Genomic DNA, 26,540 nt, shown 5'->3' with positions numbered 1-26,540 from the left:
ATATACAGTATATAGATATATACATATACATACAGTAGCGATCCTTATTTGTGGGTATTCGAACTGAAGAATCTTTCGAGGTTTACAAACAGGCCCCCAACCCACCCACGGCAAAAAAATTGGTGGAAATTTTCAGAAGCAGAGTGAAATTTCATGGTCTCTATCAGCCCAAAAATGTGAATGAAGGTCATAAAACGGTAGAATTTGTTGGGCCACGTTGTCACCACGCGATGCAGTTTACGGCTCCAATTCCTTCATTTATCATAATGCTGCTTTCTCTTTTCCTCGCATTTGATAAAATACTTTTTTATTGTTAGGTGTGTGACAGTACTTTATGTTTCTTCACTTTTGTCTGCAGAGCAAAATGAAAAGGGTAGTTTTTGTTCTTTCTTTGTAATTGCTTCGTAGTTTTGTTGGGATTAAGCTAAAACATTCGGGGGCTCTTCATGATAAAGATAAAGGGAAGGCAAAAGAATGAAAGAGAACAGCCTGTATGGTAACGTGTGATAATATAAAAGTGTTCTTTTATAATAGGTTTTTTTGTATGCACATATACAGTAAAAAAAAATTACAAAAATTTAGGGTCTATTTTCTCTTCGCCATTATTAAATACGTGCTACTTAATTTAAATCATTAATACGAATTATGTCAATAACTATTATAAACGATGAGCATGAAATATTTTGATAAAGATAATAACGAACACTTTAGGCATTTTCATACCTCTTTCTAGTATATTATCTGTGATATTATGCAATTCTATATAGAATTTGCTTTGTAATTCCCCAGGAAACTCTTCATTGGTGAATAGCACTGTATTGATTTAGGTCTTTTAAACGATAATTTACTGCTAACTGCCTCCAGTCAGTCAGTGCTTTTTCCAAATTTGGTGTTAAGCTCATGCCAACTCTTTCTCCACCAATTCCAAGTATGTACAAGAACCCATCTAATCTCCCATTTCCTGTTCAGTTGCACAGTAATTTGTAAACAGCCATGACACACAAATTTATGTTCTTACAGATTCTCTCAGCTGAAGGGAAGTCACATTTTCCTAACCCCTTCAGCGTGAAAGAATCACCTCCAAGCATTAACAAAGTTGTTAATGATGAAGTTATTCCAGTACACCTTGACCATCTCGTCATGGATAGCATGGACTCAACAGATAAAACCTGAGGTCACGTACTTCAAAGCGTGGAGATCGTCATACTGAATTTCTGATCACTTTAAAAAATAATTAACAAGAGTAAAAACTGGTTAGTTAGGATCAGAGTAAAAACTGGTTAGTTAGGATCAGATATATATATATATATATATATATATATATATATATATATATATATATATATATATATATATATATATATATATATATATATATATATATATATGTAAATAACTGAATCACGAAAATATAGAACGTGATGAATATATAAATAAAGGCAATTTCTCTTTCCTTCGTGGCATTGCCTTTATATATATATATATATATATATATATATATATATATATATATATATATATATATATATATATATATATATATATATATATATATATATATATAATGAAGGATGAAGGACGTTATAAGTTGACAAGGCATTAAGAGAACGTAAACGAAAATGAAAGTTCTGTACTGCAAATAATCTTGCAATTGCCCGCACCCTTTTCCAACACAAGGGCATCCATAAAAAAAAAATACAACTGGGCATCTCCAGATGGCTGACAGGTATCAGATAGATCAAAGGGCCATGAACCATGAAAGGAAAAGAATGATGAGGAATGTTAGGAGCCACAGAAGAGCAAATACCACAGTGATCACTAACTTGTCATTGTCACACTCAAGTTGAAAGTAATGCACTCAACAAAAAGATTGACAAAGTATGTAAGTTTGGCGCAATGAAGCTCGATGATGATCATCAAAATAAATTTGCAGTTTGAGAAACCGTAAGAAAGAAATAGCAGACAATCAGTAAGGATTGGTTGGACATCAGTGATGTATATCAGTCTGCTGGAGAGAAGCACAGGGATATCAGGTATCACGTCAGACACCTTGGATGAAAACTGGGGTACAATAAGCAAGAGCAAAAGGAACCTGAAGAAAATGTCCAGGGAGAAGATGGAGAATGCAAAATAGAAGTCTAAGTACACCTAGTCTGAGCAGTGAAGTTAAAGTACAAGAAGAAAGAAGAGAGAATGTCTTGAAAAAAGGGGGCTAAGATAATGATGTCAATGCTATGTATTCAGGGAAAGGCATTAATGTTAGCGTAGACACCATAATTATTAATGAGATATATATGGATGGAGAGAAAAGGAGGAAACTGCTGTCAAAGGGAGGTTCAGTAATATCACCACAAGATGACAGACATTGTTGTATATCAGTTCCACAGTAATATTCAATGGTGAATTCTTGTTGATTTTATAAAAAAGTTACAAAAGCTTTCGAACCCTGTCCTGGGTTTATCTTCAGTCATTGAATATTATTGTGGACCTGATATACAGCATATCCCGTTCTCGATCTAGAGGAGAATGACAGACATTTTTTTTTTTTAGGTCATAACCAAGAAGTCACTGAGGGGGCGGATAACTTATATGATACATCAGAAGCCGAAGAAGGAACGAATGTACTAATGAGTAATGAATAGTTTTTGAAGTGGAATCAGTAATAAAGAAACATTAGGGGGGGAAAGTGTCACGCTATGATGGAATTACTAAAGAGGTGATTTAGCTGAATATGAAGTAACTCCTTGTTTGGAGTTACTAGACTGTTTTGGAGAATTTGTAATGAGGAAACAAAGTCTGATGACTGAGGCTTGTGGAAAATGGCACTTACGCCAGTCGCGCTGAAAATCTTTATGCCTATCCTAAGTAGACTGGAGAAATAAATTGATAAAATGCTTAGCAATGAACGAGATGGCTTTAAAAAGGCAGGAGTTACGCAAACCAGATATTTGTGTCAAGATATATTGTGTAGTAGTATATGGTACTTGAAATTCCCCCTCTGATGGCATTTGTTGATTACGAGAAGGTATTTGACAGCGCCCATAGACCAGTGTTATGGAAGGTCAGAAGTCACTATGGTATTTGTGCTAAAATATGTAAAGCTAATTAAAACTATCCATAATGCCAACGGAGCTTTGTCAGATGAGTTTGCAGTAGATATGAGGAATAATTCAGGTTTTCGTGATATGGATTTTTGTGAAATATTAAACAGGCGAGGGAAAAAATGAGCAGGCAAACTAAAATTTTGAAATCAGATAGATTGAAATTGCATATGACACTCTAGTAAGATCTGAGATGTCATACAGACATATAGTCGTGGTATAAAAATGAAACTATCCAATAGATTTTGTCGATTTCAGAATAAAGCTTTAAGAGAAACATTAAGATGTAGGAAAGAGGGAGACATGACACAGTGCAAAATGACACCATAAGAGAAAGGAAGTCTCATATGCAGATGAGATAATGATGATGTGGAGATGGAGGTGGCTTGCCTTGGACTCCGCACCATTCCGGGAATATTTATGTGCGATTGTATCTGCTGGGCTCCTCTGGGTACTAGGAGAGTTGACAGACTAAAAATTGCCTTATGAGAACTATATAACGGGTGATGAGCGAAGATTTGTGGAAGTGAAGGCACAGGAAAGACTTGAGTGGCGAAGTTTCACAGAGGTTCATTCAGTTGCACAAAGCTGGGGTTAATAATAAAAACACACACATATTTATATATGTATGTATTTGTATATATATATGTATGTATATATATTATATATATATATATATATATATATATATATATATATATATATATATATATATATATATATATATATATATATTTACTATTAATTGAATCTGTGAGTTTATATTGTCACTAAGTTGTCTCAAACCCATAGTGCTAAGTAGCACTGAGATCAATGTGCAACTCCATGACATTGATATTTTTTCATTCCAGCACTTCCTCCTGAAAACTGTTTGGCCAATTCTCTCTTTCTCCTCATCCTCAGAAACTTTTTTTTTTTTTTTTATTTAGTACCAGCACTATATTGCTGTAAAGGACTATTGGCTCAGCATTCTATTCATTTGTTATGACCCTACACAAGGTCAGTTAGGGTCGTAATCTCTTACTGCATGTGTTTTGAGAACAGCATCATATCATCTTACATCCCTAAGATTCTCTGGTAGCAGTGGCTGGCACTGGGTCAGCACATTCTTTCTCTCTCGTCGACTCCTCTTAGTGCATCTATCCTGAAAACAAAGGCATTGGAATGAAACACCAAGATATAAAACTAGACTTTAACCAGAGTATTTCAGCAAAAGCTACGGTCATGAAATGGATTGACTCACACCCCATATAAATTGAAATCATAACTAGAGGGAATTCAGACTCACAATCAATCGAATTAATGATTCTAGACCAACCAATACTAGTGACTAACACACTAGCCACCAAACAAATTAAAAAGGTCATAATTATTCTAGACCAAAATAAATGTTACAGAGTATGTTAAAAGAACACCACTTCCAAAATATTCGTCCTCACAGGGCGAACCCAGAATTCCTGTTAAAAGAAACATATACATTAAAACCTGAAATGGTGTATGAAGAAATCAACATTCAAAACGGAAAAATGCACAGTGGAGAACAAAACGGAGAAATGCATAATGGAGAAACAGAGGAGTTTCACTGCGACACAAACTGGGTATTCCACATAATGTCAGGAAAAATATAAGTGTTAATGAGTTGTCTTACTCACTCCCTATGGCCACAAATAAACGATCTCACATTGGCCATTCTTATCCACTAACACTGCTCAAAGAGCGAATCACACCCAGCCGCAAATATATGTCCAAAGCCATTGTATGTTCCTTTCATAATATACACATTAGAGAGTGCACATATGCACGCACTCACTTAATAACCCCTCGCCGGAAGCGTGACGACACCGGTTCAATGTTTAAAGGATCACAACGCTTCCATCAATCTGTCACGCTGTCACCATGCACTTTGGCTATGATCAGAGGGCACAAATGAACGCGTCAGATGCCCGCTGTATCCAACTGTGGAAACCTCCAACGTCAACATAAATGTCACCTTCATTGGATAGACTTTTCCCAGGCCAGCACATAGCTCGCTACAACTTTCCCTTCCATAAAATGAGTTTGGTTACATATGCTCCTCTTGTCTCCCATTCCTCTTTCAGTGACATTTTTAAACTTCACGATTTCATCACACTTTTTTGGATATGCTTGCCACCACAAAGACTGATACCTAAATAAAGAAACAAATGAAGAAACTATGATGCCCGTGACAAGATTTGAACCCGCAACTGATATATCAGAACGGGGTCAACGTTAACCAAACCACTTAACTACAAAGACTAAAGTTCTACTTGTGCTCATAAGTACATGTATAAACTGAAGTCATATAAATTTACTTGAAGTGGAATAGATCAGTCCATGCCATTGTAGTGTAGTCTTTAAGTGCATATTGGTTTTTAGTATAAACTACACACACACATAAATACATATAAATCTCATTATATCTTATATATAAAAGTGAATGTTTGTATGTTTGTTTGTATGTTTGTGCGCTATAGAAATCCAAACCACTTGACCGATCAAGACAAAATTTGGCATGTGGCCATCATTTGACCTAGCTTAGATAATAGGGTAAGTTTCAAAACCATATCCCTTTCCCCTTCCCCCATCCCCCTTTGTAACTTAGTGGTAAATAAACTCTATAGGTTTATCATACTTTATTTCATGTGTAAATAAACTCTACTATAGGTTTATCATACGTTATTTCATGTGTAAATAAACTCTACAGGTTTATCATACCTAATTTCATGTACTCGATACCATAGAAATATATAATTGAAAATTATTTCCTTTCCTGTGGTTAATAATAATTCTGTGTCAAGGTTTAGACAGTCACCACAGTAATACCTGGATAAAATGGAATGTTACCATAGTGATGCCGGGATAAAAGGGACAGTCAGTACAGTAATCCTTGGATAAAAGGGACAGTCAGTACAGTTATCCTTGGATCAAAGGGACAGACAGTACAATAATACCACCTGGATAAATGGGACAGTCACCACAGTAATACCACCTAGATAAAAGGGACAGTCAGCATAGTAATACCTGGATAAAAGGGACAGCCACCTCAGTAATACCTGGATGAATGGGACAGTCACTACAGCAATATCTGGATAAAATGGACAGTCACCACAGTTATACCTGGATAACAGGGACAGTCAGCACAGTAATACCTCGATAAAAGGGACACACAGCACAGTAATGTCTGGATAAATGGGACAGCCACCACAGTAATACCTGGGAGACAGCCACCACCGTAATGTCTGGGTAAAACGGACAGTCACCACAGTAACACCTGGATAAAAGGGACAGTCACCACAGTAATACCTGGATAAATGGGACAGACAGCACAGTAAGATTTGGATAAATGGGACAGTCACCACAGTAATATCTGGATAAAAGGGACAGTCAGCACAGTTATACCTAGATAAAAGGGACAATAACCACAGTAATACTTGGATAAAAGGGTCATCAGCACAGTAATACATGGAGAAATGGGAAAGTCAGCAGAGTAATACGTGGATAAAATGGACAGTCTCAACAGTAAAACCTGGATAAATGGGACAGTCATACAGTAATACTTGAATCGAGAGGCTCTTTTCTTCTTTTTACTTGCTTGTGTCTGCCAGCCGCCAGTCCCCTCATGATCAATCTCCTCATCCTTGACGCGGATTGGGGAGGAGAGATATGGTCGGAAGACTTACGAGGGCTGGTGATCATCATTGAGGATCTATCTTCCACCAGAGGCACTGAGGAGGGCGAGGAGCTTGGGAGTCCATTGGTCCCCTCCGACAGGTCAATGGGTGGTGTGGGCGCTTCATCCGAGGGAGAAAGGGTGGTTCCCACTTGGGAGGGTATGGCCACCTTGGCCTTGTGTCGCACCCTCCCTTCTCTCGTGATGTTGGGAGGCGAGGCAGTACTAATGTCCCATTCAAAGGAGTCTGGTGGCTTGCTGTAAGTCTGCCAAATGATTCCTGTAATCCTTTTATCACATCCCAGATCCGTGCAAGGTCGTTATTTGTTTCCACAGTTTTAAGGCTGTCGAATAATTTCTGTAATCCTTTGATTGCATCCTAGAACAGTGAAAGATTGTTATTTGTTTCATCAATGTTTCCTGTTTGGGGGCATTAGCTGCTGTTTGGGATGCGTTTGCTGCCATTTGGGAGGTATTTGCCACCGTATGGTACACTGCAGGCAGGCCCCTTTTTGGGGTAGAATGTAAAGCTCAACGGGGCAGATATCCACCGAACAGGTCCTTAGCCACTAAGTGGTATGATATTTTCCTCGTTGGGCGAGTCGGTAGAGTTGTGGGCTAGCACTTGCTAGGCCCGAGTTCGAATCTCTGGCCGGCTAATGAAGAATTAGAGGATTTTATTTCTGGTGATAGAAATTCATTTCTCGCTATAATGTGGTTCGGATTCCACAATAAGCTGTAGGTCCCGTTGATAAGTAACCAATTGGTTCTTAGCCATGTAAAATAAGTCTAATCCTTCGGGCCAGCCCTAGGAGAGCAGTTAATCAGCTCAGAGGTCTGGTTAAACTAAGGTATACTTAACTTTGAGAGAGGATACGTTTTTCATGGATCGCTCCCGGAGAATGTACTCTGGTCTCAAGTCATTGCATTCTGAATATGCAATGTCAATGTCCTCCACGGGGAAGGCTGCAATGACAGTTGTATAATAGACTCGACGCTGGAACGGTTCAACTGGTACAGAATAATGTAAAGACAATTGTTCTTGAGTACGGAACTTGTGTGTGGGGCAGAGGTATCGTTAGGTGACAGGGCCACTGGCGCGACGGTTGGAGGTTGGCTGGATGACATTTTTGTGGTAAAGGGAGCGCCAAGCACTAACACATACACAGCGCAGTTGTACCCATTTCCCAGGGCCAGTAGGCCTCGAGAAGTTTGTACTTCAAAGATTTCGAAGGCACTGATTGGAGCAGAATGTCGATTAATATATTTGCAATTACACAACACTATCCGGCTTACACACCGGGTATTGCGTAGAGACACTATTAACACATTGCCTTCAATGAGAGGTATAATTCCCAAGGGCGAAAAACCCTTCTGTTTTCGTTAAAACGCGAGAGAGACCTCCTCCAGCACGTCCGCCCCAACACCCTAAAAACAAACTCGCAGAAATATGTACACATACATGCACATACACACACACACACATACACACACATATATATATGTATATATATATATATATATATATATATATATATATATATATATATATATATATATATATATATATATATTCATGAAGCTAGAAATGTCGCTTAATATCCAATTCACGTTACTTGAAATATCCCCGATGGGGAATTATCACCGAAGGGGAATTTTTAAAGTGATAAATGGATCGGAACCGCCGGGTCCATTTATAACTTTAAAAAATTCCCCTTCGGTGATAATTCCCCATCGGGGATATTCCCGAAGTAGCGTGAATTGGATATTAAGCGACATTTGTAGCTTCATGAATGTATATAAGTCACGGTGTGATAAAAGGTTTCATATACTCGCACACACACTCACACACACACACACGTATATATATATGTGTGTGTGTTTGTATGTATGTATGTATGCTTTATGAACATAGTCTTTCTCAGAAAATTTATATATATATATAATATATATATATATATATGTGTTAGAAATCATCAACACACAATCACGTGTGGAACAGAAATAAATTTCTGACTCACGTCGGGATCGAACCCAGGTCTCTCAGGTGGAAAGCAAGGGCGTTACCCACTGGGCCATACAAGGCTAAAAGAAGTGTGTGTGTGTGTGTGTGTGTGTGTGTGTGTGTGTGTGTGTGTGTGTGTGTGTGTGTGTGTGTGTAGAATCTACTGGTCACTTTTACCAGATACACAATGTGTAATTTTAATAGCCGCAATGCCCTCAAACTCCTCGAATTCTTCGCGCTTAAAAGCTCGAAAAATTCGAGAAGTTAAGAGGCTATTGTGACTATTAAAATCACACACACACACACACACACACACACACACACACACACACACACACACACATATATATATATATATATATATATATATATATATATATATATATATATATATATATATATATGTATGTATGTATGTATGTATGTATGCTTTATGAACATTGTCTTTCTCTCAGAAAATTTTCATTGAAGACCACTGTGTGTGTGACTTCTACTATTCTAAACCGGTACGTCTACAATTTTCTATGTCTCTTCTTGTCACCGAGAAAAATACGAAAGGAAAGGCAAAAGTATCAGTAATGGTGTTTCATTTTTTCTCAGTGCCAAAAACCGTTTCAACTAATAACTTATGGGCCTCGTTAGGGCTATACTGGGTCTGTGGAACTACACTTCGATATGTAGGTGAGTTCAAAAGGTCAGAGTATTTTCCTTGAAGCTTCACACGACTGGATCCTCTGCCTCCGGAGAGTCTAATTAGCCTTTAACGCAGTTTTCTTTTGCTGGAGTGAAGAACAGTTTGGAGACACCCGGGACGTTCAAAATTGGATGTTGCATTGTGATGGTCACTGTTTCAGCAACTGCAAGCTAAACATAGGAAACCTCCAGGTGAACAACTGCAGTGTCTGTTAAGATTATTTAGAGGTGGTTTTCTGACAAAATGCTGGTTTATGGCCCCTTTGTTGCGATGGCCTTGAAACTGCATCCTTAGGGTTGTAATTACGTGGCTAACACATCTTTTACTGAAAGGCCTATGCGCTTCTTAAAATAGCAAAAAGAGAAAACCTCTCTTTGTGATCTTAATAAAGACACTGATGTTGCTCACAGAGATGGCTAATTTTGGCTTGTGGCTGCTGAAGTGGTAAGCACTGCACAAGGGCCGTCTACTTTGAGTGTTCAGGTCTCTGGAGACTTTGTTCTCTACTTCAGGAGAAGAAAATAACATTGCAATCCAATGAGATCCCTCACTGTGCTCATCCTGATTTGTGAATACCTGTTAGTTTCAGGCTTTTGATTCTTGTTTGTATTTTTTACTATGCTCAGCCAAATATTGGATTGTAGTTCCAGAACGAAACTAGTGTTGCCCTGATGGTAGCCATGAATTAAGGACTGAAACAGCCGTCAGTGCTGAGTAATAAATGGGTCAACGTGGCCACAGTTTTCATCTTCAGCTCAAAGTTTTCCCCTTGTAAGATAAGAAGAGATGTAGGAAATTGGAGAAGTGTTGTTGTGAGATATGCATTGGCATTCAGTGATATATATATATATAGGCCTATATATATATATATATATATATATATATATATAGATAGATAGATAGATAGATAGATAGATAGATAGATATATATTGCATATAGATTATATAGAAATTTGTCAGTGTATGTTTAAGTTAATTTCTGTCGGTTTGCATGTCGCGTGTACCAACCGGTAAGGAGCTTACCTCAAATGATTGACGTCTCTTACATTGTAGCATTTTCTTTATTTATTTATGACGTTCATGAAACATCTGTGCCAACTACCGGTGCATCCACTCTTCTGCGAGAGAGGGGAAGAGTAAGAAGCATTGATTATATGATAATTTATATCTACCTTACTCCCATATTTATCATCATTTTAACATATGTAACTCCATTTCGCAATGACGCGCATTTTCAAGCTAATAATTTACTGAACAGAAGCGTACCATGTTTTTTCTTCAGAGAAAATTGAGTCACGCTGCATTATCCAAATGGGTTAACATATAGTTTGCCACTCTAACGTTTAATTTAGTGGGCAATATCTCTGTAACTTTTGTCACCACGAAGCCGGGATGGTGAGCGCTAGTAACAGATAAGGAAGGTTTATGCTTGCTTCTCCCTCAATAGCGTTTTAGGAGAATTATTTTTAACCCGTATGTCTCATTCCAGCTCTTCCAAGGTGAATTTATGTCGGTTTTACCTATATCTGTCGAGAAGTATGGCTCCTTAGTTTCATTTTTATAGCGAGATTTTGACGCAATTAGACTTTAATCTCTTGAAGCCAGTTGCCTTCGAGATTCAGTGCTGCTCTGTCGCCCAGTCCCACAACCATTTGCGATGATTTCACTTTATTCATTCGTGTGCTAAACATGAGGTGAGTCTGCTTGCCCAGCAAGCATCTGGTGTCATCTTGCAGTGTTCTGTGATTTATTAGGCAATTCTTTCTTTCAATGCAATTCTCTGGGAGTTGACAAAAGTTTAGAGAAAATACTTGCAGCATTAACGTGATTATTGCCATAAATATAGAATCCCTTATTGATGAGCTCCGGATTGAAAAACAAAAGAGAGACAACGAGGTTTAAGGCATGCAGCAGTTCCTACATGGCCACCAGTACCTAGTTTGCTTACAGATAAAAAAAAAATCAGCAACCGTCTCTTCCCCTTAGAAACTGATATTTGCCCTTATGCACCCATCCTACATGCCTCCTTGGAATCCTGGAAATGAAATAATTGGGCACCTTAACCAGAAGGTCCACGATGTCCTTCGACCAAGACGTCCTTCGACGCGTGCCCTAACTACGTGTTGAATTTCACTGTCTTTTAGTGCAGCAAACAGTGTGGTCTAAATGACTATGCAGTTTGGAAAGGTACCGTGACAGTCACAACGAAAACATGAACATGACCAAGAGCATTGTCTACTCAGATATAAAAGAAACCTAGACACTCCAAATTTCCCAGAGAATAGTGGTAGCCATCAATGTTTAGGTGATAAAATCACAGCTTACATAGGCTATACCGAAGTCTGACAAACGTGGTGCACCAGTAATTTTGAAATCCCGTAGATCGTGTGAGCAGTAATTTCGATTAAATGTTACAGAACTATTAAAGGAAAATGACGACCTGATATGGGGTAATAAAGGCGCACATAATTTTTACCGCTAAGCCAGATATAGACATTCTTAGTCCTTTGAGTAGTACCATTTTTGATGCAAATGAAAGAACAATGCATACTTCATGGATAAATTGAATTGTGTGAGATCAGTCACTTTTTGAACTGTTCATGTAACCGTTGCTTTTGCGAAGATGTACCTTGAGCATATGGCTCTCATCGCAATGCCTGCAGCATTGCAGGTCCTGCTGGTGTTGTTTATTGTGCTGTGTATTCTTTGTATGGTCTCACCTTGTCCTAAGAGGACGGGGAAGGAGTTGATCCTTGAACAGAAACTAGAAATCATTGGGAGAATCAAGGCAGGATGGTCTAGGTCTTGTATCATGAAGGAGCATGGATTGTCCAGTCAACCTTGCACATCAAGGTTTCCTAGGACAAGCTGAAGAAGTACGTGACAGACTGCTGGAAGAAGACGGCCAGGAGTCAGACCCACAAGGTCATGGCAAAAGGCCATTATTAAGACTTTGACCAATCTACCTTGGCGTGATTTTGGCAACAAGGGGCTGCTGGTGTGAGGATATGTAGTGCCGAGTTGAATGCTGTTACTGTGAAATTTGCATCCTTGCATAAGGTTGCAGACTTTAGGGCATCCAAAGGTTGCTGTTTTGGTTCAAAATTCGACATGGGGTTTCTAAAAAGAAAACTCATGGCAAATGAACGATGAATTTTGCCAGACATTGCAAGACTTGATGAAGAAAGAAGGCTTTTTTAGGGCAAGTCTACATTGCTGACAAACTGCGTCTACTCTATCACTCCATACCCACTAACACCTTGGCCGATCAGAAGGAAATGAATTAACCCAGTCGCAAGCTCTCCAAGCAACACGTTCATTTCAGCTTTGTTATGCACAACTGCAACTGGTGGGCATCATTGCAAACCAGTAGTAGTTGGACAGGCAAAGCAACTATGTGTCCTTCATGGGTTGATGGATAGGCTCCCAGTGATTTGGTATCATTCAGCAAAGGCCTGGTTCACCTCCAAGATCATTTCCAGTTGGTTCCATAATCATCTTTTTAAGGTTATTCGTCAAGCACAGGACCTCGTCATTGCTAGACATTTGATGAAAGCTTTGCTTCTCGTGGACACTGTGCCTACACATCCTAATACAACCCAGTTGGTTGGTGATGAAGGTCATATTAGTGTCATGTATTAGCCTCCTAATACGACTGCACACAGTCAGCCAAAACCAAGGTGTCATTGTTGCAACAAAGCAGCTATACTGGAGGAAGATCCTGGAGGAGGTGATCCTGGAGGAGGTGATGGTTGTATTGGAGAACGAGGAGAGATGGAAGATTTGGATTCACGGGGGAAAATGACGCTGGAAAATCTTCGCAGGTATTTGCTGAAGACTGCTATTTACAGCTTAGCAGATGCTTGGAGGGACATCGCTGTAGAGGCCCTCAACCAAGCTTGGAACCTGGAGAAGATGGCATGATGGGCCTCCAGGGATTAACAGTCAAAGATATCAGTGCCACACACACGACTGGAGGCAACTACTTTCTTAAGGGTGACACACAAAAGTGGCTGGATGATGACGGGGCGACCAAGGCTACCAACTACTCTCCAACAGCGAAATAGCTGCTGCAGTTGCTGGTGGAGATGAGGAAGCAGCTGAAGACGATGACTACGATGAATGATGATGGCTAGTGTGTTTCACAACAGCTGCATGGCCTTCGATTCCATTATTGCATATGCAACCATTTATTGAGCGAATGCTGTTGTACACTTGTCACTTGTAGTGTGCTGTGTGGACGTTCATAACTTTTGAAGAATTAATTTTCACTCAAGATTACATAAAGATTGCTGTGTTCAGCATCCATGCTCCCCCCCCCCGTCTTTGTCTCTAGCCTGTGTTCAACTACCTAAATAACAATGTACACATTTCGTCGATAAAGATGAAATATTATAGCCTTTCACACACACACATATATATATATATATATATATATATATATATATATATATATATATATATATATATATATTGTCTTGGATGACTTTGAAGAACTATGTGCTGGCCTGGCAGTGGCACTTCCACTGCAAGTGCATTTGTGTCTACATTGGAGGTTTGCACAGTTGGATACAGAGAGCTATTGATCATGATTTAAGTGCATAGAGACAGCGTGATCTCTGAACATTGACCTGGGGTCGTCACATTTCTGGAAGAAATGACTGTGTGAGTGCGTATGTGTGTTGCATTCGCGAATGGTATATTAACGGGAATAGACTCTTGCAGGGGGACTTCATTAAGAGACTGGGTCTGTTTTGGTTAGTGATGAAGTGTTGGGAGATGGCCACTGGAAAATCTGTTATTTGTCATCATAGAAAGTGAGTACAATAGCTCATGAACACTTAATATCTTTTCCATACATCTGGTGGAAAGACCCATTTGTGCTGCAGTGAAATTCCCCTATACATTTTCCTGTTCTGTTTCCATTGTGCATTTTTCTGTTTTGAATAGGAATGACACTTAACACCATTTCAGGTTTTAATATATGATATGTTTCTTTCAACAGGAATTCCTGGTTCGTCTTGTGAGGGCGAATATTTTGGGAAGTGGTGTTATTCTCTTAAATACTATATGACATTTACCGTGGTCTAGAATAATTATGACCTTATAACTTTATTTGGTGACCAGGGTGTTAGTCGCTGGTATTAGCTGGTTTAAAATCGTTAACCTGAATGTTTGTGAATCAGAATTTCCTCTAGTAATGTTTTTCATTTTTAGGGGGTGAAATTCACTCCATTTCATGGTCGTAGCTTTTGCTAAATCATTTTCGTTAAATTTGCAAATAAAGTCTAGTTTTGTACACCACTGTTTAATTCCAGAAGGCCTTTGTGTAAATATAGGTTTAGTCGACAAAGGAGAAGGAATTTGCTGACCCAGGGAGCCAACGCTACCAGAAACGTCTTAGGAAAGTAAGATGATTGATTCTGTTCTTAAAACAGACATAGCGATAAAAGATGGCCGTATTTGACCTGGGGATAGGGCCATTTAGCATATATATATATATATATATATATATATATATATATATATATATATATATATATATATACACACACACTGTATATATAAATTTCTGACACATCAGGATCGAACCCAGGTCTTTCAAATGAAAGACCAGAGCACTGCCAACCAGGCCACATAAGTCATATAAAAAGTTGGAACCTGAGTACAAGTGTACTCAGGGAATTACATGGGCAGGCTGACTGCTTGCATACAGTTATCCTGCCCAGGTAATTCTTTGCAGTTGGGAAGTTGGGGAAAACACACTGGTATGCAACCAGTTAGCCTGCCCAGGTAATTCCTTGGGTACAGTAGTACTCAGGTTCCAACTTCTTTTATGACTTGTGTGGCCTGTCTTTCATTTGAAAGACCTGGGTTCAATCCTGATGTGTGTCAGAAATTTATTTCTGTTCCACACATAATTGTGTGTTGATATTTCTATATATATATATATATATATATATATATATATATATATATATATATATATATATATATATATATATATATATATATATATACACACACACACACACACATATATATATATATATATATATATATATATATATATATATATATATATATATATATATATATATATATATATACATACACACATACTAGCTGACCAACCTGGTGCTGCCGGAAAACTCTGAATAACAACCTACAAACTGTCTGTCTGTCTCTCTCTCTCTCTCTCAGCGTCAGTTTTGTGACAGTTTGCCGCTGTATTTCATCTGGGAAGTACCTCAAATGCTCTGATCAGAATATGAATAAATTATGTATAGATGTTTTCATTTCACTGTTAGACCCTTCAACGCTGTTTGTAGGAGGTTATAAGTCCAAATCATGAAGCAGTCACTGTAGCGAATTCCGAAGGTAAAAACGAAGAAACTAACGAATTAATGAGGAAATTTGCATTTGTCATGTAATCTACGTCTATGAAGTTTTCAAAGTATAAATTCAAGTAATACTGGTATATATTATAGTGTGAAGTTTCGCCAGATTTATTCCAACCATTTTTTCCTTAGGTCTGCCATAAAATCGGTTCCAATAATAATAATAATAATAACAATAACGAAATCAATAGAGCTCCTTGAAGCCTTAATAATAGAAGAGATTGGGTACACAACATGGCGTGTGAATACAGAGGAATTATTTGGCACTTTGAGAGCTGCCCACCATAAATTGCACAGTGCGCTTAAGCAAATTTCGATATTTTTGTTATGTTGAGACAAAAATGAAAAAAGAAAAAGGCCGGTGCTTTAGACCAAAGGAAAATCTGCTAACTGCGCAGGACGATTCCGGAATGCCCAGACGTTTTCAATGGCTCTGCCCACGAATACGACTTGAATTAAAGACAGCCACTTCAGACGTTATCATGTACCCTTCTCGTGGGAAATCCAGAGACTGAGCTCTTCAAATTGCCAGGAAATTGGAGTTAAAAGATAATGATCACAACTCGACGACTGCAAAATTAATAATTGGAGAGCTTTAGAAATGAAAGCAAAATAAAAAAACGTGCATCATGTATTATATATTTAAGAAATAGAATTAAAAACATTTCTGATGATATTTGAATACTGTAAAAGCCCTACTAGGAAAACATTAGAACTGAATTCCTTAAAGAGACCTTAAAAATTTACATTTTAACCAGCTGACAAATATTTGGAATCAAATAGTGTGAATATGCAGTGTAGAAACTAAGACGATGTTAGCTGCGATGTCCGTTGAAACTCCGTACTTTTCCTGCCTTGCAAATGGTGATGTAAAAAGAATATAGTTCTTTATTGGCTACGATACTACAGCAGCCTATCACTTGCAAAAAACATGTTGATTAGAGCTATTTCATTCACTGGAAAGTAACGTTGCAGTGTGTCCACTTTGTGTTTAACTATAACTAATTACGCCTTCTGGACTTTTATCAGTAAGTTAAGAATTTTGTTCGGCTGCTAGTTGATAATCCCTTAAGAAATCCATCTCATTTTTTAATGAAATGCCCAACATGAATTTTTGTAATGGCGTATAGAAAACTAGAACTTTTATAAAAGGGTTATCCTAAAAAACCTCGTCTGCTGGAATTATCAAATGTTTAAATGTTTTTAAAACAATATATTGAGCATTAAGAAGTGTTTAAACGAAATATTATTTCTCCTAGAATTCATTTTGTCAGCATTACACAACAGAATATTGTTACAATTAGCACAATCGGAATCACTGTAATAAAGGAGCGGATAAAGGGTTCATTTAAAAGAATTATTGATTCTAGAAACGAGCAAAAAGCTGATATCTTAAATTGCCAATTTTTCCATAGGGTCTCGCCTACTTCATGAAGGTAATTGTGGCCTCACTAAGTTCATCTGCGGGGGGTGACACCTCTATTAGGCCCCGCAAAGGAGTCACTCGTAATGCCTAAAAAGATGAAGATTTGTCGGCTACGCCTCGCACACGTTCTCTCTTTCTCTCTCTCTCTCTCTCTCTCTCTCTCTCTCTCTCTCTCTCTCTCTCTCTCTCTCTCTCTCTCTCTATTCCTGTTCGTCTGTCTGCCTGTCCCTTTCTCTGTATGCTGTAAGAGAATGTATAGATTACATTTACACGTATCTTTCTCTCATTCATTCGGTCTCTCTCTTAGTTATCCTATTAACGAATAATATAGGTTACGTCACCTCTCTCTCTCTCTCTCTCTCTCTCTCTCTCTCTCTCTCTCTCTCTCTCTCTCTCGTGAGAAGATTTGAACTCCTATGATATCGATTTTCTTTTGGTGACGCTTTATACCGGCGTCTGTTGCCGTGCCACTAAGGGCCACACGTCTTGTGCGAGAAGGGAAGGAAGTTCTTTACGACATATTAGCTCTTAAAATGCATTGCCCCCTTCCCCAACACCCCCCTACTCTCTTTCTCTTAAAAATATGCGAGAGCGTGAAGGCACACGAAGTTTCTTTCACGGGAGAAGAAACAAGAAATTGTTTCGTTGGCCGCGCCTGTGACGAGCTCGGAAAATTGCTTTCAAAATTCATCTTGATTTTTCAAATGCTGACATACTTTTTTTTTTAGCTTATCAGGGGAAGGAGAAAAATTTGTGTGAAGACGCTTTTGTTTATATCCTGTGGAAATATTTTCTCCTTGATGTATGTTATAATAAATCAGTAACTAAATAAACAGACATTTTAGGCGCTCGTTTTCTTTCGTAGTCGACCCTCTCTATAACAGGCCGCAAGCGCTTCTCCATCAAAGTCGTGAGCCCATGGATTTCGGTTTATTCATCCACTCTCCCACCTCTCCTTATTTTCTAAGTGCTGAAGAGAACGAGGCCGACCTATTGAGACAAATATTCTGTGGAAGCATAAATTCTTTCTCTCGAAACCAGGAAACCAAAGAAAAAAATATCAAACATTCGCTTGTGTAACAAATGACGTAGATTTGAAAATCCTTGAGAAAATTGGGGTTTTCAAAAACAAAAGTGCTTTTACCAAGACATCTATAAAAACAGTTCTAAAAGTATTACAATGAAAAACATCCTCGAAACCTTCTTAGTTAAGAAGCTTTTGCGATTTAGCTTTTGTGTTTTTGAGATAAATGGTACTCTTAAATACCCCGGCTGCACTCGTCAAGCTTTCCAACTGAAATCTGTGCAGACGCCGTTAGCCAAAGTTTCTGACCACGTGGAATTTCCTACTCATCTCTGTAATTATGTACCAAGCCTAAATAGATCTGTTCTATATTTCATTTCTTATGAGATGCGCATTTCATTCCTAGATTACAGAATTCGAACAGCACTTCTTGAAATGACCTAACTTGAGATTGGTACTCTTGTCCATCGTTGATCACTTCACGTTAAGAAGGACCGAGGAAAAGGGTCACACTCTGGGTTAATTCTTCTCCAACTCATTGCTTTTCATCTGCTTCGTATCCGGAACGAACAAAGGAGGCAAGACAATGCGTAGAGTCAGAAAGATTAAGAAAAATAAAGGGGCCTTTTATCTTAATTAAGAAACAGAGTTCCTGCTCAGTGCTGCTCAGCAGAGCAGAACGGGATGCTTACAGAATAACTTCTCTTTACAGAGCTTTTGTTTTGAATGCTGGGAAACTTTTTGCTGTGATCTGTACATCATAAAAAAAATAAAACGGCTCTCCTCGTTTCAGTTCAACGAAACGTATACAGCTGCTACTTGTTTTTTAAAGCTTTTCTAATGGAAAATAAATGAGAGCATTATCATAAAACTTAATTCTTGAAGAGGGAGTAAATTTCTAACTTGAAACTAGTGTTGACCTTCTGGGTATATTCACTTTGACCTATGACTACGCTGGATTTCAGTTAGTTATCTGGTAGACGATTGCTCTCTCTCTCTCTCTCTCTCTCTCTCTCTCTCTCTCTCTCTCTCTCTCTCTCTCTCTTTGTATTCATTCTTGTCTCTTTCAGAAACCAAAAGTCCTTTAATCCTCTATTCTGTGAGCGACAGCTTGTCACTCAGTCTGCCCAATCACTTGTCTTTCTTAGCCTCTTTCACTTTTATGAAAATTTTCTCTGTGTTCCAGTAGAATTACTCTTTCCTTATATATAGTACCTCTCTAATTTTGTCTTTAATTATATTACTTGTCGTAGCCTTTATATATATATATATATATATATATATATATATATATATATATATATATATATATATATATGTGTGTGTGTGTGTGTGTGTGTGTATGTATCTGTACTGTGTGTATATATGTATATGTGCTATATATATATATATATATATATATATATATATATATATATATATATATATATATGTATATACACATAAAAACAAATATATTACAAACACATCTCTATATCATTCCTTGCAACATTTTTCATTTGAGACAATCGTTGAAAAACATTGCTCTTTTGTCGCCAGGAAAGATCAAAACTAGTGACTAAGATTTTAACGTAAATCACGAGGAACTATAGTGACTTTTTTTTCTCATTTTCAACTCTTTTGAGATGCCAGACATGGGTTTTCCAAGAACTTGCAAGGTACTCTCTCCTTGCCAGTTTCGTTTTCAGAAAACCAGTCTATGGAATATAATTCGTAGTGAAGATAATTAGCAAGCTCTCCATCCGTTAGCAGTCTTGGCCATAATCTTCACACATAAACAAATTTATTTCTCCCTACAGTACAGAGAAGCCCAAAGGACTGATCAACAATTTCCAGGAAAGGCACAAATAACACTGCTAGTTAGCAACCAATGGTAGTCTAAGGCAGGCGACAGCACCTGTTGGAGACTGAGAAAGAAAGCGTTGCCTTCTCGGAAGCCATGTCAGACTAGGACCAATTAGAAGAGATTTACATCTTCGAATGTTCTCCCTCAGGCTTGCATATAAGGGCAATCGGCTTCTGAATTTTCCATCGAAAAAGATACCAAATAGGAGCTGCTGCCAGAAGCGCTAGTCTTTGTGGTCGCTCCTACTTGTACGAATGGCACTTTCTATAAGTTTGATGTCAAGGGATCTTTATTCCAAGGAGGTTTTGATATACTTTCTTCCAGTGCCCACCTGAAGCTGACCGCAGAGAATGGAGTGACATTGTAATGCTTCGATTGAACAAAGCCTGTTTATAAACTGCCCCTACCAGAAGGGCGAATTGCACAATCATTCGAGCGTATTGAAGCTGTGGCACCTATAGAAGCTAGGTATTTGGTTTGCGGGGAACAGCTGTTTGGGAGACGGGCTTAGAGCCAATTAATTTTGATACAATTTTAGATATCAATAAAGCCATTAGGTATCATTCATCGTGGATGTTGCCTCTTGAGAAGTTTTAAGGCTGCTTTCCTAAATTCGTTGAATTTCACGCCATTTCGCAGACAAAGAAGAAACTGCTTATTCCTTTTATGAAATTGCCCTCACATGTTGCTGGTTCATGTCAGCCAGATTAATTATTCATGGTCATTCGCTTATTTTGCTGTTCTACGAGATTATATTTATATTTTGTGGTCCACTTAGTCCGTTTTTCACTGGATATTAGTTGGAGTAAGTCTGTCTTACAATTTTGAGTTTGATAACTAAATGCATTCATTTTTAGTTTTCCATAAAGGAAAACTGTTGTGCCGGCTTTGTCTGTCCGTCCGCACTCTTTTCTGTCCGGCCTCAGATCTTAAAAACTACTGAGGCTAGAGGGCTGCAAATTATGTTGATCATCCACCTTCCAATCATCAAACATACCAAATTGCAGCCCTCTAGCCTCAGTAATTTTTATTTAATTTAAGGTTGAAGTTAGCCATAATCGTGCTTCTGGCAACGATATAGGATATGCCACCACCGGCCCGTGGTTAAAGTTGCATGGGCCGCGTCTCATACAGCATTGTGTCGAGACCACCGAAAGATAGATCTGTTTTCGGTGGCCTTGATGATACGCTGTAGCGGCTGTACAGAAAACTCGATTGCGCCGAAGAAGCTTCGGCACATTTTGTACTGTTGAATCTTGCAGTGTGGTTGAATAAAGGTTCATTCTGTCTGAGCGAGTCGCATTGTGCGAGAGTTGTCATTTTATATTTCTAAGTATCATTTTCGTTTTCTGTGAATCTTACCTTGCTCGTAATTCCATTGCTCTTATATGTTGCATAACTAGCCCCTGGCTGGTTGAAGCCATTTGCTGAAGAAAAGGTTCGAGTATTAGGAAAATGTCCTTAAAATGTTGGACTACCACTGAAAACATCATGTGAAATTGACATTTTTCTTCTTTCATATAGTTATGACTTCCCTCTTGAGTAGAACTTACTTTCTTAATGGAATTTTGCTGTTTAATCTGACTTAAGTAAGTGATTTTTTTTTTGTTGGCTAGAATTCATCTCCCAAATATTTTAGCAGCATAAGTGCCTTGACGTGCTTGTATGTCTAATTTGGTAAATAATGTGGCAATGATCTGTATTCGTACGCTTATGCTCAGTAATAATATTTGTAATTAAGGTATAATTTTAGTTGGAGTGAATTTCTAATTAATTTCAATATTTAAATTTTCAATTAATTTTTTTACAGATTGTGTTACGTTAGTCATCCTTTTCTATTAACTTTAATTAAGCAAAACATATTTCATTAACATTTTCTTCATTGTTACTGACTTGTTTATTCAAATATCTTATATATCATGCTCATTTAATTTATTCTAGGTGATTGGCCGTGATTCATAAATAAATCTTGAAGTGATTCCAATTTTTAATGCTAAATACTGCAAGAAATTGAAAAAAGATCCCAGTTGATCTTCATGTATTGCAAACTACAATTGCCTATTGATACTGTATAATACCATATTGATAACTCGACAAATGAGTGGAAAACTTCAACTGCAATAAAGCTTAATACTTTATATATATTTAGTCTTATGAAAGTGTAAAGAAGTTTAAAAGTTAACACTAAATCATTTATTGGACAGTTTTTGGAATAAAAGTTATGACTGCCAGCTTCATTATGCACACTGAAACTCTAATTTATTGTCGAATTAGAGTTTAGAAATCTGAAGCCACTGAATTTAGATACTTGCTGTCAAGTCAGTGTAGTTCTGTACACTGTTTAAACTTGGATATTTTACTAAATGTTATTGTTTCCTTAGAAACCCCTATTCTTCCCTGTCATGCTGCAGGTAACACACACACATAGATATATATGCATTTATATATATATATATATATATATATATATATATATATATATATATATATATATATATATATATATATATATATATATATATATATATATATATATATATATATATATATATATACACATAAGTTTCGTTGAAAGTCAGATTGCTATTCAATTTAACGATCTTGAATTTTATTTTCTTAGCTTTTAATATGTACTTTGCACATGATGGGTCAACTTCCTTAAAATGATAAGTGAAAGACACTTCACGGCATTTTACATCGTAAAAATAAAGAGCAGGCTTTCGACCTTTCTATATTTCGTCATCGTTCATAGTAAACTTGATGAAAGTACTAAAAGATCCCAGCTACAAACTTGGGTAAATTATAGAAATGAAATTCTTAACCAAGGGTCATACGTTTGTACAGCTATTGTGATATGTACTGTATTGTTAGAAGTGATGAGACATTAGCACGTACAGTTATATAATAATTATTATTATTCAGAAGATGAACCCTATTCATATGGAACAAACCCACAAGGGCCATTGACTTGAAGCCCATGCTTCCGCAGAATATGGTGTTCATTCAGACGCAACAAAGGGTAAGGGGAAAGAGGGGATCAGTTATTAGGAAAACAGATAAACCAACAAATAAATAAATGTAAATATATATGAATTATTAAAATACGAGGAGAATTGTATTAGGGTAGTAATGCGTTGCATCTTCGCTTGAACTGTGAAATTTCAGTTGCACGACATCCTCAGTAGGGAGGCTGTTCCACAGTCCAACTGTGTGAGGAATAAAGAACCTCTGGAAGTGGGAGTTCGACTCGAGGCGCATTTTACTGCGCACTGGTGCTGCTGTTCAGTGAATCTGGTTGTTCTCGGCAGGAAAGGGGATCAGGGATCAGTTGTGAATGTGAAAGATCGCTGTTAAAATACAACTTATGAAAAATTGACAAACGAGAGACCATCCATCGATGGTCCAAGTAATAACTGAAAATATTAGGAAACAGAAACCTATTACCACGGACTATTATATCTAAAAGAGATGAATCTCGGGCAGAAGCAGACATCCACACCGGAGAACAGTATTCTAGTAAAGGAAGGACAAATGGCCTAAAGCAGGTTGCATTGACTTTATAGCTATTATAAATATATGAGGCCTTACGAACAATACCCAACTTTCGTATAGCATTTGCTAAAACTTTCATTAGATGTTTATCAAAAGTAAGATGCGAGTCAAAAGTTACACCTAAAATAGTTAAAGCTTCAGACTCATTCAGCAAAGTCCCATCCACCTGAAGGGGAGGGTGGGGTGGAAAAATCTGTACGTGATATGCTGATCAATAGTGTTTTCGTTTTACTGGAGTTCAGCCTCATACCCCACCGACTACACCATTCTCTGATCCGCTAGGGCTGCTTCATTTCTCGTAAGTGGAGTCTATACTACATCCACAAGTATTGAATCATCGGCATACTGAACAATCTTGTTTTCCAGGCCAACCACTATATCACTTGTATACGATAAAAATAACATCGGTCCAAGAATACTACCTTGCTGTGGAACACCAGGCACGATTGGCCTTGGTTTGCTGTAGATCATATTAACAGCAATTCGCTGCTGCCTATCTGTAAGGAAATCATGAAGTAATCCTAAAAGATATCCATCCATTCCAAGATTCTGAAGATGAAAAATAAGTGCCTTATAATTTACGAAATCGAAAGAAGCACTAAAGTCTATTTGAATTACTCTACTATCAATACCCTTATCAAGGTTCTCTTCTCAATACCCGTATCAAGGTTCTCTTTTTAACGAGAGACTTGCAGAAATAAACAGTTGGTGCCAAGTTTTACACAAACACACATATTTTTGTTCTCTGATACGATTTTCTCTATATCCGTTGGCACTGCAACATTCCATTAACCCTCTGTCCTTCGAGGCATTCTCACTCTCTCTCCCGCTTCCCCCCTCTCTCCCTCTCTCTCTCTCTCTCTCTCTCTCTCTCTCTCTCTCTCTCTCTCTCTCTCTCTCTCTCTCTCTCTCTCTACGTCTGTCTGCCTATCCATTTCTGGTCTTCTCTTCGGCCCCTCCAGTGGGCCATTCAGGTCTGGGAGGCAGGTAACTCGAAAACATCAACAGGCGAGGGGAAAACGCGATCGATAACCACCTGAAGGAGGCGTCGGGGAGATGTGGGAGGGAGGGAGGGAGGGAGGGAGTCTGGGACGTGTCCGTTCACGTCACAGCTCCATCATAACAGATAAGCCTTCGGCCAGGAAACCCCGCTTCGGAAGGGGTTATGTCGTCGTTTGAAGGTAGTGGAATTTCAGTAGGAATTGTTGGCTACCAGTGGAAAGAAACAGACATAATCTCCGTTTACACACTAACACACAACCATATATGAACATAGTATTTTGCTTAGGAAAGCTACATGAATCCTAAATTTAGTGATATATGTATGTGTGTGTGTGTATGTGCTTGTGGGTGTGTTTATTATACATATATATATGCATATATATATATTTATTTATATATATATATATATATATATGTATATATATATATATATATATATTTTAAAACATATATGTATATGTATATATATATATATATATATATATATATATATATATATATATATATATATATATATATATATATTTATTTATTTATTTGTTTATTTATTTGTGTGTATGTGTGTTACACGAACAGAAAAACAGGCTAAACTCAAACATCAATTGTATACAGTAAGATGGTTGTCAACACCAAACTGTCGTTGTTAGTTTCCTTCGCTTTCTTGTTCCTTCACAGACTGTGCTGGACCTTCAAGGACCATCCAAACGATAATGAGAACATGAGCCACCAACACTGACGGGTTAATAACTTTCAAATTTGTTTAGGTGCAACTGAAAAACGAGAGCCATCAAATGAAGCTCAGTATATCAGTGAAAGTCAAGACTGGAGAGAAAATCTACGCAAAGCAATGATCTAAAAGAAGTATATAAAAATGATTTAAAGCAAAACAAGCACAATAAAAATCAAACGAAGCTAAAGCAACATCGCAGCCAGACATCACAAAACAACGAAGGCAAACGAAAGAGCCAAATGCCATCAACGCACAAAAGGTAAATTCCATAAAAGGGAATAGAAATCCCCGAGAACAAAAAGCCATCGGCTGAAGGTGACCTCAGATCAGAAAACCCCGGAATAAAAGGATATGGCGAAGACGCGGCTGAAAGGGGGAGGAGGAGAAGAAGAAGAAGAAGAAGGAGAGAGAGAGAGAGCTCCTCCATTTAGGAACGGGAAGCAAAAGACTCGGCGAAGGAGGTAACCTTGGGCTATCCTCAGCGTCGAGGGATGGAGAGCATTTCACAGAATTTCCTGTTATACCTTAAATTCTCGTAGCCTGAGCATCTAGAGATTTATACTACAGATTATATAACACATCTCAGCAATTCCAAGAACTTCACAATCAGAAGTTGGAACAAAATGTAGAAATCATGTATGAAAACTTTCTATAGATTCTTGATTCCTCATATTATGAGAATAGAAAGAAACGTACAAATGGTTTCACAGAATTTCCCATAGGTCCCCTTAAATGCTCATAGCCTGAGGCTACAGGGAAAAGTAGGGTGGACTTCTCAGAGAGTAAATCCCTCAAGTTAAAATGCCTCAGGTTAAAAAAGAAAATAAACATTCCCGCGGGATCTTTCCAACCTCGTTATCTGAAGGTGGAGGGCAACGAAGCGAGTATTTCCTTTAGATTCTTTCAGTTCTCAGACTTAGGAAAAGGAAGATGGAATCCTTCAGTTACGGCACAAAGGAAACTGAAGGAAAGATGAAATATGGATGAGTTCTAGAAGGAAGGCAAACGGACCATATAGATGCCTCCGACAGTGCAAATACTTTGCAGGTTTTTCGTCTGCAGAAGAAG

Source organism: Macrobrachium rosenbergii, chromosome 4 (assembly GCF_040412425.1).
Source record: "Macrobrachium rosenbergii isolate ZJJX-2024 chromosome 4, ASM4041242v1, whole genome shotgun sequence".
Taxonomy (NCBI): domain Eukaryota; kingdom Metazoa; phylum Arthropoda; class Malacostraca; order Decapoda; family Palaemonidae; genus Macrobrachium; species Macrobrachium rosenbergii.
This window is presented reverse-complemented; position numbering follows the sequence as displayed.